Source organism: Rattus norvegicus, chromosome 8 (assembly GCF_036323735.1).
Source record: "Rattus norvegicus strain BN/NHsdMcwi chromosome 8, GRCr8, whole genome shotgun sequence".
Classification (NCBI taxonomy): Eukaryota; Metazoa; Chordata; class Mammalia; order Rodentia; family Muridae; genus Rattus; species Rattus norvegicus.
This window is the reverse complement of record NC_086026.1, coordinates 3,822,321-3,838,178: the sequence shown is the minus strand read 5'-3', so window position 1 is coordinate 3,838,178 and position 15,858 is coordinate 3,822,321.

Genomic DNA, 15,858 nt, shown 5'->3' with positions numbered 1-15,858 from the left:
GGTGAGCCGAATCTGAGTAACTTTGTGAATTCGGTTAGTTCCCAATAGGCGGCAGTAGTAATAAGTGGACTGTTCGGAATATAGAAAATTTTCATGAATGGAATCAGAATTTCTAGGCGAATTCAGTGAGTTCCCAACGGGACATGCTTGTATGAGTGTGATTTTAAATATATAGCCACATTTTAAGGAACGGAATCTAAGTATCATTGTGAATTCAATAGTTTCCAAATAGGATTTTCATGTAATAAGCTTGTTATTCAAGATAGAGCAACGTTTTAACGAAGTGAAACACTGTTTCTTGTGAATTCAGTTAGTTCCCAGTAGCAGGCTCTTGTAATGTGTGTATTTTTAAAGATTTATGAAAATTTGGTGAGCCGAATCTCAGAGGCTTGGTGAATTCGGTAGGTTCCCAAAAGGCCGCAGTAGTAATAAGTGGACTGTTCGGGATATAGAAAAATTTTCACTAATGGAATCAAAATTTCTAGGTGAATTCAGTGAGTTCCCAATGGGTCATGCTTGTATGAGTGTGCTTTTCAATATATATAGCAACATTTTAAGGAAGGGAATCTAAGTATCATCGTGAATGCGATAGGTTCCAAATAGGATTCACATGTATTAAGCTTGTTATTCAAGATAGAGCAACGTTTTAACGAACTGAAACACTGTTTCTTTGTGAATTCAGTTAGTTCCCAATAGCAGGCCCTTGTAATATGTGTACTTTTAAAGATTTATCAAAATTGGTGAGCCAGTCTCAGTAATTGGTGAATTCGGTTAGTTCCCAATACGCCGCCGTAGTAATAAGTGGACTGTTCGGGATATAGAAAAAATTTCGAGAATGGAATCAAAATTTCTAGACGAATTCAGTGAGTTCCAAATGGGACATGCTTGAATGAGTGTGCTTTTCAATATATAGCAACATTTTAAGGAACGGAATCTAAATATAATGGTGAATTCAGTAGGTTCCCAATAGGATTCGCATGTAATAAGCTTGTTATTCAAGATAGAGCAACGTTTTAACGAACTGAAACACTGTTTCTTTGTGAATTCAATTAATTCCCAGTAGTAGGCTCTTGTAATATGTGTACTTTTAAAGATTTATCAAAATTTCCTGAGCCGAATCTGAGTAACTTGGTGTATTCGGTTAGTTCCCAGTAGGCCGCAGTAGTAATAAGTGGACTGTTCGGGATATAGAAAAATTTTCACGAATGGAATCAGTATTTCTAGGCGAATTCAGGGATTTCCCAATGGGACATGCTAGTATGAGTCTGCTTTTCAATAATAGCAACATTTTAAGGAACGGAATCTAAGTATCATGGTGAATTCAGTAGGTACCCAATAGGATTCACATGTAATAAGCTTGTTGTCAAGATTGAGCAACGTTTTAACGAACTGAAACACGGTTTCTTTGTGAATTCTATTAGTTCCCAGTAGCAGGCTCTTGTAATATGTGTACTTTTAAAGATTTATCAAAATTTAGTGACCCAAATCTCAGTAACTTGGTGAATTCAGTTAGTTCCCAGTAGGCCGCAGTAGTAATAAGTGGACTGTTCGGGATATAGAAAAATTTTCACGAATGGAATCAAAATTTCTAGACGAATTCAGTGTGTTCCCAATGTGACATGCTTGCATAAGAGTACTTTCAATATATAGCAACATTTTAAGGAACGGAATCTAAGTATCATGGTGATTCAGTAGGTTCCCAATAGGATTCGCATGTAAGAAGCTTGTTTTTCATGATAGAGCAACGTTTTAACGAACTGAAACACTGTTTCTTCCTGAATTCAGTTAATTCCCAGAGGCCTGCTCTTGTAATATGTGTACTTTTAAAGATTTATCAAAATTTGGTGAGCCGAATCTGAGTAACATGGTGAATTCAGTTAGTTCCCAATAGGCCGCAGTAGTAATAAGTGGACTGTTCGGAATATAGAAAAATTTTCATGAATGGAATCAGAATTTCTAGACGAATTCAGTGGGTTCCAAATGGGACATGCTTGTATGAGTGTGCTTTTCTATATATAGGAACATTTTAAGGAACGGAATCTAAGTATCATGGTGAATTCAGTAGGTTCCCAATAGGATTCGCATGTATTAAGCTTGTTATTCAAGATAGAGCAACGTTTTAACGAAGTGAAACACTGTTTTTTGTGAATTCAGTTAGTTCCCAGTAGCAGGCTCTTGTAATATGGGTACTCTTAAAGATTGATCAAAATTTGGTGAGCCGAATCTCAGTAACTTAGTGAACTCGGTTACTTCCCAATAGGCCTCAGTAGTAATAAGTGGACTGTTCGGAATATAGAAAAATTTTCACGAATGGAATCAAAATTTCAAGGCGAATTCAGTGAGTTCCCAATGGGACATGCTTGTATGAGTGTGCTTTTCAATATATAGCAATATTTTAAGGAACGGAATCTAAGTATCCTGGTGAATTCAGTAGGTTCCCAATAGGATTCGCATGTAATAAGCTTGTTATTAAAGATAGAGCAAAGTTTTATCGACTGAAACACTGTATCCTTGTGAATTCAGTTAGTTCCCAGTAGCAGGATTTGTAACATGTGTACTTTTAAAGATTTATCAAAATTTCCTTAACCCAATCACAGAAAGACATACATGGTATGCACTCATTGATAAGTGGCTTTTAGCCCAAATGCTTGAATTACCCTAGATCCCTAGAACAAACGAAATTCAAGACGGATGATCAAAATGTGAATGCTTCACTCCTTCTTTAAATGAGGAAAAAGAATACCCTTGGCAGGGAAGGGAGAGGCAAAGATTAAAACAGAGACTGAAGGAACACCCATTCAGAACCTGCCCCACATGTGTCCCATACATATACAGCCACCCAATTAGACAAGATGGATGAAGCAAAGAAGTGCAGACCGACAGGAGCCGGATGTAGATCGCTCCTGAGAGACACAGCCAGAATACAGCAAATACAGAGGCGAATGCCAGCAGCAAACCACTGAACTGAGAATAAGTCCCCCATTGAAGGAATCAGAGAAAGAACTGGAAGAGCTTGAAGGGGCTCGAGACCCCAAAAGTACAACAATGTCAAGCAACCAGAGCTTCCAGGGACTAAGTCACTACCTAAATACTATACATGGACTGACCCTGGACTCTGACCCCATAGGTAGCAATGAATATCCTAGTAAGAGCACCAGTGGAAGGGGAAGCCCTGAGTCCTGCTAAGTCTGAACCCCCAGTGAACTAGACTATGGGGGGAGGGCGGCAATCGGGGGAGGGTTGGGAGGGGAACACACATAAGGAAGGGGAGGGGGGAGGGGGATGTTTGCCCAGAAACCGGGAAAGGGAATAACACTTGAAATATATATAAGAAATACTCAAGTTAATAAAAAAAAAACAATTTCCTGAGCCGAATCTCAATAACGTGGAGAATTCGGTTAGTGCCCAATAGGCCGCAGTAGTAATAAATAGACTATTCGGGATATAGAAAAATTTTCACGAATGGAATCAAAATTTCTAGGCGAATTCAGTGAGTTCCCAATGGGACATGCTTGTATGAGTGTGCTTTTCAATATATAGCAACATTTTAAGGAACGGAATCTAAGTATCATGGTGAATTCAGTAGGTTCCCAATAGGATTCGCATGTATTATACTTGTTATTCAAGATAGAGCAATGTTTTAACGAATTGAAACACTGTTTCTTTGTGAATTCCGTTAGTTCCCAGTACCAGGCTCTTGTAATATGTGTACTTTTAAAGACTTAACAAAATTTGGTGAGACGATCTCAGTAACTTGGTGAATTCGGTTAGTTCCCAATAGGCCGCAGTAGTAATAAGTGGACTGTTCCGGGATATAGAAAAATTTTCACGAATGGAATCAAAATTTGTAGGCGAATTCTTTGAGTTCCAAATGGGACATGCTTGTATGAGTGTGCTTTTCAATATATAGCAACATTTTAAGGAACGGAATCTAAGTATCATTGTGAATTCAATAGGTTCCAAATAGGATTGGCATGTAATAAGCTTGTTATTCAAGATAGAGCAACGTTTTAACGGAGTGAAACACTGTTTCTTTGTGAATTCAGTTATTTCCCTGTAGCAGGCTCTTGTAATGTGTGTACTTTTAAAGATTTATCAAAATTTGGTTAGCCGAATCTCAGTAATTGGTGAATTCGGTTAGTTCCCAATAGGCCGCAGTAGTAATAAGTGGACTCTTCGGGATATAGAAAAATTTTCACGAATGGAATCAAAATTTCTAGGTGAATTCAGTGAGTTCTCAATGGGACATGCTTGTATGAGTGTGCTTTTCAATATATAGCAACATTTTAAGGAACGGAATCTAAGTATCTCGGTGAATTCAGTAGGTTCCCAGTAGGATTCGCATGTATTATACTTGTTATTCAAGATAGAGCAACGTTTTAACGAACTGAAACTCTGTTTCTTTGTGAATTCAGTTAGTTCCCAGTAGCAGGCTCTTGTAATATGTGTACTTTTAAAGATTTACCAAAATTTGGTGAGCCGAATTTCAGTAACTTGGTGAATTCTATTAGTTCCCAATAGGCCGCAGAGGTAATAAGTGGACTATTCGGGATATAGAAAAATATTCGAGAATGGAATCAAAATTTCTAGGCGAATTCAGTGAGTTCCCGATGGGACATGCTTGTATGAGTTCGCTTTTCAGTATATATCAACATTTTAAGGAACGGAATCTAAGTATCATGGTGAATTCATTAGGTTCACAATAGGATTCGCATGTAATAAGCTTGTTATTCAAGATAGAGCAACGTTTTAACGAACTGAAACACTGTTTCTTTGTGAATTCAATGAGTTCCCAGTAGCAGGCTCTTGTAATATGTGTACTTTTAAAGATTTATCAAAATTTCCTGAGCCGAATCTGAGTAACTTGGTGTATTCGGTTAGTTCCCAGTAGGCCGCAGTAGTAATAAGTGGACTGTTCGGGATATAGAAAAATTTTCACGAATGGAATCAGTATTTCTAGGCGAATTCAGTGAGTTCCCATGGGACAAGCTAGTATGAGTCTGCTTTTCAATATATAGCAACATTTTAAGGAACGGAATCTAAGTATCATGGTGAATTCAGTAGGTACCCAATAGGATTCGCAAGTAATAAGCTTGTTATCAAGATAGAGCAACGTTTTAACGAACTGAAACACGGTTTCTTTGTGAATACAATTAGTTCCCAGTAGCAGGCTATTGTAATATGTGTACTTTTAAAGATTTATCAAAATTTCCTGAGCCGAATCTGAGTAACTTGGTGTATTCGGTTAGTGCCCAGTAGGCCGCAGTAGTAATAAGTGGACTGTTCGGAATATAGAAAAATTTTCACGACTGGAATCAGTATTTCTAGGAGAATTCAGTGAGTTCCCAATGGGACATGCTAATATGAGTCTGCTTTTCAATATATAGCAACATTTAAGGAACGGAATCTAAGTATCATGGTGAATTCAGTAGGTACCCAATAGGATTCACATGTAATAAGCTTGTTGTCAAGATTGAGCAACGTTTTAACGAACTGAAACACGGTTTCTTTTTTGAATTCAATTAGTTCCCAGTAGCAGGCAGTTGTAATATGTGCACTTTTAAAAATTTATCAAAATTTGGTGACCCAAATCTCAGTAACTTGGTGAATTCAGTTAGTTCCCAATAGACCGCAGTAGTAATAAGTGGACTGTTCGGGGTATAGAAAAGTTTTCATGAATGGAATCAGAATTTCTAGACGAATTCAGTGGGTTCCCAATGGGACATGCTTGTATGAGTGTGCTTTTCTATATATAGGAACATTTTAAGGAACGGAATTTAAGTATCATTGTGAATTCAGTAGGTACCCAATAGGATTCGCATGTAATAAGCTTGTTATTCAAGATAGAGCAACGTTTTAACGAACTGAAACACTGTTTCTTTGTGAATTCGGTTAGTTGCCAGTAGCAGGCTCTTGTAATATGTGTACTTTTAAAGATTTATCAAAATTTGGTGAGCCGAATCTCAGTAACTTAGTGAACTTGGTTACTTCCCAATAGGCCGCAGTAGTAATAAGTGGACTGTTCCGAATATAGAAAAATTTTCACGAATGGAATCAAAATTTCTAGGCGAATTCAGTGAGTTCCCATGGGACATGCTTGTATGAGCGTTCTTTTCAATATATAGCAACATTTTAAGGAACGGAATCTAAATATAATGGTGAATTCAGTTGGTTCCCAATAGGATTCGCATGTATTAAGCTTCTTATTCAAGATAGAGCAAAGTTTTAACGAACTGAAACACTGTTCCCTTGTGAATTCACTTAGTTCCCAGTAGCAGGCTTTTGTAATATGTGTACTTTTAAAGATTTACCAAAATTTGGTGAGCCGAATTTCAGTAACTTGGTGAATTCAATTAATTCCCAATAGGCCGCAGAGGTAATAAGTGCACTATTCGGGATATAGAAAAATATTCGAGAATGGAATCAAAATTTCTAGACGAATTCAGTGAGTTCCTGATGGGACATGCTTGTATGAGTTCGCTTTTCAGTATATATCAACATTTTAAGGAACGGAATCTAAGTTTCATGGTGAATTCATTAGGTTCACAATAGGATTCGCATGTAATAAGCTTGTTTTCAAGATAGAGCAACGTTTTAACGAACTGAAACACTGTTTCTTTGTGAGTTCAATTAGTTCCCAGTAGCAGGCTCTTGTTATATGTGTACTTTTAAAGATTTATCAAAATTTCCTGAGCCGAATCTGAGTAACTTGGTGTATTCGGTTAGTTCCCAGTAGGCCGCAGTAGTAATAAGTGGACTGTTCGGGATATAGAAAAATTTTCACGAATGGAATCAGTATTTCTAGGCGAATTCAGTGAGTTCCCAATGGGACAAGCTAGTATGAGTCTGCTTTTCAATATATAGCAACATTTTAACGAACGGAATCTAAGTATCATGGTGAATTCAGTAGGTACCCAATAGGATTCGCATGTAATAAGCTTGTTATCAAGATAGAGAAACGTTTTAACGAACTGAAACACTGTTCCTTTGTGAATACAATTAGTTCCCAGTAGCAGGCTCTTGTAATATGTGTACTTTTAAAGATTTAACAAAATTTCCTGAGCCGAATCTGAGTAACTTGGTGTATTCGGTTAGTGCCCAGTAGGCCGCAGTAGTAATAAGTGGACTGTTCGGAATATAGAAAAATTTTCACGAATGGAATCAGTATTTCTAGGAGAATTCAGTGAGTTCCCAATGGGACATGCTAATATGAGTCTGCTTTTCAATATATATTGCAACATTTTAAGGAACGGAATCTAAGTATCATGGTGAATTCAGTAGGTACCCAATAGGATTCACATGTAATAAGCTTGTTGTCAAGTTTGAGCAACGTTTTAACGAACTGAAACACGGTTTCTTTTTTGGATTCAATTAGTTCCCAGTAGCAGGCTCTTGTAATATGTGTACTTTTAAAAATTTATCAAAATTTGGTGACCCACATCTCAGTAACTTGCAGAATTCAGTTAGTTCCCAATAGACCGCAGTAGTAATAAGTGGACTGTTCGGGGTATAGAAAAGTTTTCATGAATGGAATCAGAATTTCTAGACGAATTCAGTGGGTTCCCAATGGGACATGCTTGTATGAGTGTGCTTTTCTATATATAGGAACATTTTAAGGAACGGAATCTAAGTATCATTGTGAATTCAGTAGGTACCCAATAGGATTCGCATGTAATAAGCTTGTTATTCAAGATAGAGCAACGTTTTAACGAACTGAAACACTGTTTCTTTGTGAATTCGGTTAGTTGCCAGTAGCAGGCTCTTGTAATATGTGTACTTTTAAAGATTTATCAAAATTTGGTGAGCCGAATCTCAGTAACTTAGTGAACTTCGTTACTTCCCAATAGGCCGCAGTAGTAATAAGTGGACTGTTCCGAAAATAGAAAAATTTTCACGAATGGAATCAAAATTTCTAGGCGAATTCAGTGAGTTCCCAATGGGACATGCTTGTATGCGTGTGCTTTTCAATATATAGCAACATTTTAAGGAACTGAATCTAAGTATCCTGGTGAATTCAGTAGGTTCCCAATAGGATTCGCATGTAATAAGCTTGTTATTAAAGATAGAGCAATGTTTTAACGACTGAATCACTGTATCCTTGTGAATTCAGTTAGTTCCCAGTAGCAGGATCTTGTAATATGTGTACTTTTAAAGATTTATCAAAATTTCCCTAACCCAATCACAGAAAGACATACATGTTATGCACGCATTGATAAGTGGCTTTTAGCCGAAATGGTTGAATTACCCTAGATCCCTAGAACAAACGAAATTCAAGACAGATGATCAAAATGTGAATGCTTCACTCCTTCTTTAAATGAGTAAAAAGAATACCCTTGGCAGGGAAGGTAGAGGCAAAGATTAAAAAAGAGACTGAAGGAACACCCATTCAGAACCTGCCCCACATGTGACCCATACATATACAGCCACCGAATTAGACAAGATGGATGAAGCAAAGAAGTGCAGACAGACAGGAGCCGGATGTAGATCGCTCCTGAGAGACACAGCCAGAATACAGCAAATACAGAGGCGAATGCCAGCAGCAAACCACTGAACTGAGAATAAGTCCCCCGTTGAAGGAATCAGAGAAAGAACTGGAAGAGCTTGAAGGGGCTCGAGACCCCAAAAGTACAACAATGTCAAGCAACCAGAGCTTCCAGGGACTAAGTCACTACCTAAATACTATACATGGACTGACCCTGGACTCTGACCCCATAGGTAGCAATGAATATACTAGTAAGAGCACCAGTGGAAGGGGAAGCCCTGGGTCCTGCTAAGTCTGAACCCCCAGTGAACTAGACTATGGGGGGAGGGCGGCAATGGGGGGAGGGTTGGGAGGGGAACACCCATAAGGAAGGGGAGGGGGGAGGGGGATGTTTGCCCAGAAACAGGGAAAGGGAATAACACTTGAAATATATATAAGAAATACTCAAGTTAATAAAAAAAAATTTCCTGAGCCGAATCTCAATAACGTGGAGAATTCGGTTAGTGCCCAATAGGCCGCAGTAGTAATAAATAGACTATTCGGGATATAGAAAAATTTTCACGAATGGAATCAAAATTTCTAGGCGAATTCAGTGCGTTCCCAATGGGACATGCTTGTATGAGTGTGCTTTTCAATATATAGCAACATTTTAAGGAACGGAATCTAAGTATCATGGTGAATTCAGTAGGTTACCAATAGGATTCGCATGTATTATACTTGTTATTCAAGACAGAGCAATGTTTTAAAGAATTGAAACACTGTTTCTTTGTGAATTCCGTTAGTTCCCAGTACCAGGCTCTTGTAATATGTGTACTTTTAAAAACTTAACAAAATTTGGTGAGCCGATCTCAGTAACTTGGTGAATTCGGTTAGTTCCCAATAGGCCGCAGTAGTAATAAGTGGACTGTTCCGGGATATAGAAAAATTTTCACGAATGGAATCAAAATTTGTAGGCGAATTCTTTGAGTTCCAAATGGGACATGCTTGTATGAGTGTGCTTTTCAATATATAGCAACATTTTAAGGAACGGAATCTAAGTATCATTGTGAATTCAATAGGTTCCAAATAGGATTGGCATGTAATAAGCATGTTATTCAAGATAGAGCAACGTTTTAACGAGGTGAAACACTGTTTCTTTGTGAATTCAGTTATTTCCCAGTAGCAGGCTCTTGTAATGTGTGTACTTTTAAAGATTTACCAAAATGTGGTTAACCGAATCTCAGTAATTGGTGAATTCGGTTAGTTCCCAATAGGCCGCAGTAGTAATAAGTGGACTCTTAGGGATATAGAAAAATTTTCACGAATGGAATCAAAATTTCTAGGTGAATTCAGTGAGTTCTCAATGGGACATGCTTGTATGAGTGTGCTTTTCAATATATATCAACATTTTAAGGAACAGAATCTAAGTATCATGGTGAATTCAGTAGGTTCCCAATAGGATTCGCATGTAAGAAGCTTGTTATTCAAGATAGAGCAACGTTTTAACGAACTGAAACACTGTTTCTTTGTAAATACAATTAGTTCCCAGTAGCAGGCTCTTGTAATATGTGTACTTTTAAAGATTTATCAAAATTTCCTGAGCCGAATCTGAGTAACTTGGTGTATTTGGTTAGTTCCCAGTAGGCCGCAATAGTAATAAGTGGACTGTTCGGGATATTGAAAAATTTTCACGAATGGAATAGTATTTCTAGGCGAATTCAATGAGTTCCCAATGGGACATGCTAGTATGAGTCTGCTTTTCAATGTATAGCAACATTTTAAGGAACGGAATCTAAGTATCATAGTGAATTCAGTAGGTACCCAATAGGATTCACATGTAATAAGCTTGTTGTCAAGATTGAGCAACGTTTTAACGAACTGAAACACGGTTTCTTTGTGAATTCAATTAGTTCCCAGTAGCAGGCTCTTGTAATATGTGTACTTTTAAAGATTTATCAAAATTTGGTGACCCAAATCTCAGTAACTTGGTGAATTCACTTAGTTCCCAATAGACCGCAGTAGTAATAAGTGGACTGTTCGGGGTATAGAAAAATTTTCATGAATGGAAACAAAATTTCTAGGGTTATTCAGTGAGTTCCCAATGGGACATGCGTGTTTGAGTGTGCTTTTCAATATATAGCAACATTTTAAGGAACGGAATCTAAGTATCATTGTGAATTCAGTAGGTTCCCAATAGTATTCGCATGTAATAAGCTTGTTATTCAAGATAGAGCAACGTTTTAACGACTGAAACACTGTATCCTTGTGAATTCAGTTAGTTCCCAGTAGCAGGATCTTGTAATATGTGTACTTTTAAAGATTTATCAAAATTTGGTGAGCCGAATCTCAGTAACTTAGTGAATTCGGTTAGTTCCCAATAGGCCGCAGTAGTAATAAGTGGACTGTTTGGGATATAGAAAAATTTTCCCGAATGGAATCAAAATTTCTAGGCGAATTCAGTGACTTCCCAGTGGGACATGCTTGTATGAGTGTGCTTTTCAATATATAGCAACATTTGAAGGAACGGAATCTAAGTATCATGGTGAATTCAGTAGGTTCCGAATAGGATACGCATGTAATAAGCTTGTTATTCAAGATAGAGCAACGTTTTAACGAACTGAAACACTGTTCCTTTGTTAATTAAGTTAGTTCCCAGTAGCAGGATCTTGTAATATGTGTACTTTTAAAGATTAATCAAAATTTGGTGAGCGGAATCTCAATAACTTGGAAAATTCGGTTAGTTCCCAATAGGCCGCAGTAGTAATAAATATTCTTTTCAGGATATACAAAAATTTTCATGAATGGAATCAATATTTCTAGGCGAATTCAGTGAGTTCCCATGGGACATGCTTGTATGAGCGTGCTTTTCAATATATAGCAACATTTTAAGGAACGGAATCTAAATATAATGGTGAATTCAGTTGGTTCCCAATAGGATTCGCATGTATTAAGCTTCTTATTCAAGATAGAGCAACGTTTTAACGAACTGAAACACTGTTCCCTTGTGAATTCACTTAGTTCCCAGTAGCAGGCTCTTGTAATATGTGTACTTTTAAAGATTTATCAAAATTTCCTGGGCCGAATCAGAATAACTTGGTAAATTCGGTTAGTTCCCATAGGCCGCAGTAGTAATAAGTGGACTGTTTGGGATATAAAAAAAATTTCACGAATGGAATCCAGATTTCCAGGCGAATTCAGTGAGTTCCCACTGGGACATGCTTATATGAGTGTGCTTTTCAATATATAGCAACATTTTAAGGAACGGAATCTAAGTATCATGGTGAATTCAGTAGGTTCCCAATAGGATTCACATGTAATAAGCTTGTTATTCAAGAAAGAGCAAAGTTTTAACCAACTGAAACACTGTTTCTTTGTGAATTCAGTTAGTACCCAGTAGCAGGCTCTTGTAATATGTGTACTTTTAAAGATTTATCAAAATTTGTCGAGCCGAATTTCAGTAACTTTGTGAATTCAATTAGTTCCCAATAGTCCGCAGAGGTAATAAGTGGACTATTCGGGATATAGAAAAATATTCGAGAATGGAATCAAAATTTCTAGGCGAATTCAGTGAGTTCCCGATGGGACACGCTTTTATGAGTGTGCTTTTCAATATATATAGCAACATTTTAAGGAACGGTATCTAAATATCATGGTGAATTCAGTAGGTTCCCAATTGGATTCGCATGTATTAAGCTTGTTATTCAAGATAGAGCAACGTTTTAACGAACTGAAACACTGTATCTTTGTGAATTCCGTTAGTTCCCAGTACCAGGCTCTTGTAATATGTGTATTTTTAAAGACTTAACAAAATTTGGTGAGACGATCTCAGTAACTTGGTGAATTCGGTTAGTTCCCAATAGGCCGCAGTAGTAATAAGTGGACTGTTCCGGGATATAGAAAAATTTTCACGAATGGAATCAAAATTTGTAGGCGAATTCTTTGAGTTCCAAATGGGACATGCTTGTATGAGTGTGCTTTTCAATATATAGCAACATTTAAGGAACGGAATCCAAGTATCATTGTGAATTCAATAGGTTCCAAATAGGATTTGCATGTAATAAGCTTGTTATTCAAGATAGAGCAACGTTTTAACGGAGTGAAACACTGTTTCTTTGTGAATTCAGTTATTTCCCAGTAGAAGGCTCTTGTAATGTGTGTACTTTTAAAGATTTATCAAAATTTGGTTAGCCGAATCTCAGTAATTGGTGATTTCGGTTAGTTCCCAATAGGCCACAGTAGTAATAAGTGGACTCTTCGGGATATAGAAAAATTTTCACGAATGGAATCAAAATTTCTAGGCGAATTCAGTGAGTTCCCAATGGGACATGTTTGTATGAGTGTGCTTTTCAATATATAGCAACATTTTAAGGAACGGAATCTAAGTATCATGGTGAATTCAGTAGGTTCCCAAAAGGATTCGCATGTAATAAGTTTGTTATTAAAGATAGAGCAACGTTTTAACGACTGAAACATGTATCCCTGTGAATTCAGTTAGTTCCCAGTAGCAGGATCTTGTAATATGTGTACTTTTAAAGATTTATCAAAATTTCCTTAACCCAATCACAGAAAGACATACATGGTATGCACTCATTGATAAGTGGCTTGTAGCCCAAATGCTTGAATTACCCTAGATCCCTAGAACAAACGAAACTCAAGACAGATGATCAAAATGTGAATGCTTCACTCCTTCTTTAAATGAGGAAAAAGAATACCCTTGGCAGGGAAGGGAGAGGCAAAGATTAAAACAGAGACTGAAGGAACACCCATTCCGAACCTGCCCCACATGTGACCCATACATATACAGCCACCCAATTAGACAAGATGGATGAAGCAAGGAAGTGCAGACCGACAGGAGCCGGATGTAGATCGCTCCTGAGAGACACAGCCAGAATACAGCAAATACAGAGGCGAATGCCAGCAGCAAACCACTGAACTGAGAATAAGTCCCCCGTTGAAGGAATCAGAGAAAGAACTGGAAGAGCTTGAAGGGGCTCGAGACCCCAAAAGTACAACAATGTCAAGCAACCAGAGCTTCCAGGGACTAAGTCAGTACCTAAATACTATACATGGACTGACCCTGGACTCTGACCCAATAGGTAGCAATGAATATCCTAGTAAGAGCACCAGTGGAAGGGGAAGCCCTGGGTCCTGCTAAGTCTGAACCCCCAGTGAACTAGACTATGGGGGGAGGGCAGCAATGGGCAGAGGGTTGGGAGGGGAACACCCATAAGGAAGGGGAGGGGGGAGGGGGATGTTTGCGCAGAAACCGGGAAAGGGAATAACACTTGAAATATATATAAGAAATACTCAAGTTAAGGAAAAAAAAATTTCCTGAGCTGAATCTCAATAACGCGGAGAATTCGGTTAGTGCCCAATAGGCCGCAGTAGTAATAAATAGACTATTCGGGATATAGAAAAATTTTCACGAATGGAATCAAAATTTCTAGGCGAATTCACTGCGTTCCCAATGGGACATGCTTGTATGAGTGTGCTTTTCAATATATAGCAACATTTTAAGGAACGGAATCTAAGTATCATGGTGAATTCAGTAGGTTCCCAATAGGATTCGCATGTATTATACTTGTTATTCAAGATAGAGCAATGTTTTAACGAATTGAAACACTGTTTCTTTGTGAATTCCGTTAGTTCCCAGTACCAGGCTCTTGTAATATGTGTACTTTTAAAGACTTACCAAATTTGGTGAGACGATCTCAGTAACTTGGTGAATTCGGTTAGTTCCCAATAGGCCGCAGTAGTAATAAGTGGACTGTTCCGGGATATAGAAAAATTTTCACGAATGGAATCAAAATTTGTAGGCGAATTCTTTGAGTTCCAAATGGGACATGCTTGTATGAGTGTGCTTCTCAATATATAGCAACATTTTAAGGAACGGAATCTAAGTATCATTGTGAATTCAATAGGTTCCAAATAGGATTTGCATGTAATAAGTTTGTTATTCAAGATAGAGCAACGTTTTAACGAAGTGAAACACTGTTTCTTTGTGAATTCAGTTAGTTCCCAGTATCAGGCTCTTGTAATGTGTGTACTTCTAAAGATTTATCAAAATTTGGTGAGCCGAATCTCAGTAGCTTGGTGAATTCGGTAGGTTCCCAATAGGACGCAGTAGTAATAAGTGGACTGTTCGGGATATAGAAAAATTTTCACTAATGGAATCAAAATTTCTAGGTGAATTCAGTGAGTTCCCAATGGGTCATGCTTGTATGAGTGTGCTTTCAATATATAGCAACATTTTAAGGAAGGGAATCTAAGTATCATCGTGAAATCGATAGGTTCCAAATAGGATTCGCATGTATTAAGCTTGTTATTCAAGATAGAGCAACGTTTTAACGAACTGAAACACTGTTTCTTTGTGAATAAAGTTAGTTCCCAGTAGCAGGCTCTTGTAATATGTGTACTTTTAAAGATTTACCAAAATTTGGTGAGCCGAATTTCAGTAACTTGCTGAATTCAATTAGTTCCGTATTGGCGCAGAGGTAATAAGTGGACTGTTCGGGATATAATTAAATTTTCACGAATGGAATCAGTATTTCTAGGCGAATTCAGTGAGTTCCCAATGCTACATGCTAGTATGAGTCTGCTTTTCAATATATAGCAACATTTTAAGGAACGGAATCTAAGTATCATGGTGAATTCAATAGGTAACCAAAAGGATTCACATGTAATAAGCTTGTTGTCAAGATTGAGCAACGTTTTAACGAACTGAAACACGGTTTCTTTGTGAATTCCATTAGTTCCCAGTAGCAGGTTCTTGTAATATGTGTACTTTTAAAGATTTAACAAAATTTGGTGACCCAAATCTCAGTAACTTGGTGAATTCAGTTAGTTCCCAATAGACCGCAGTAGTAATAAGAGGACTGTTCGGGGTATAGAAAATTTTCACGAATGGAATCAAAATTTGTAGGCGAATTCAGTGAGTTCCCAATGGGACATGCTTGTATGAGTGTGCTTTTCAATATATAGCAAAATTTTAAGGAACAGAATCTAAGTATCATTGTGAATTCAGTAGGTTCCCAATAGGATTCGCAGGTAATAAGTTTGTTATTCAAGATAGAGTAACATTTTAACGACTGAAACACTGTATCCTTGTGAATTCAGTTAGTTCCCAGTAGCAGGATCTTGTAATATGTGTACTTTTAAAGATTTATCAAAATTTGGTGAGCCGAATCTCAATAACGTGGAGAATTCGGTTAGTTCCCAATATGCCGCAGGAGTAATAAATAGACTATTCGGGATAAAGAAAAATTTTCACGAATGGAATCAAAATTTCTAGACGAATTCAGTGATTTCCCAATAGGACATGCTTGCATTAGTGTGCTTTTCAATATATAGCAACATTTTAAGGAACTGAATCTAAGTATCATGGTGAATTCAGTGGG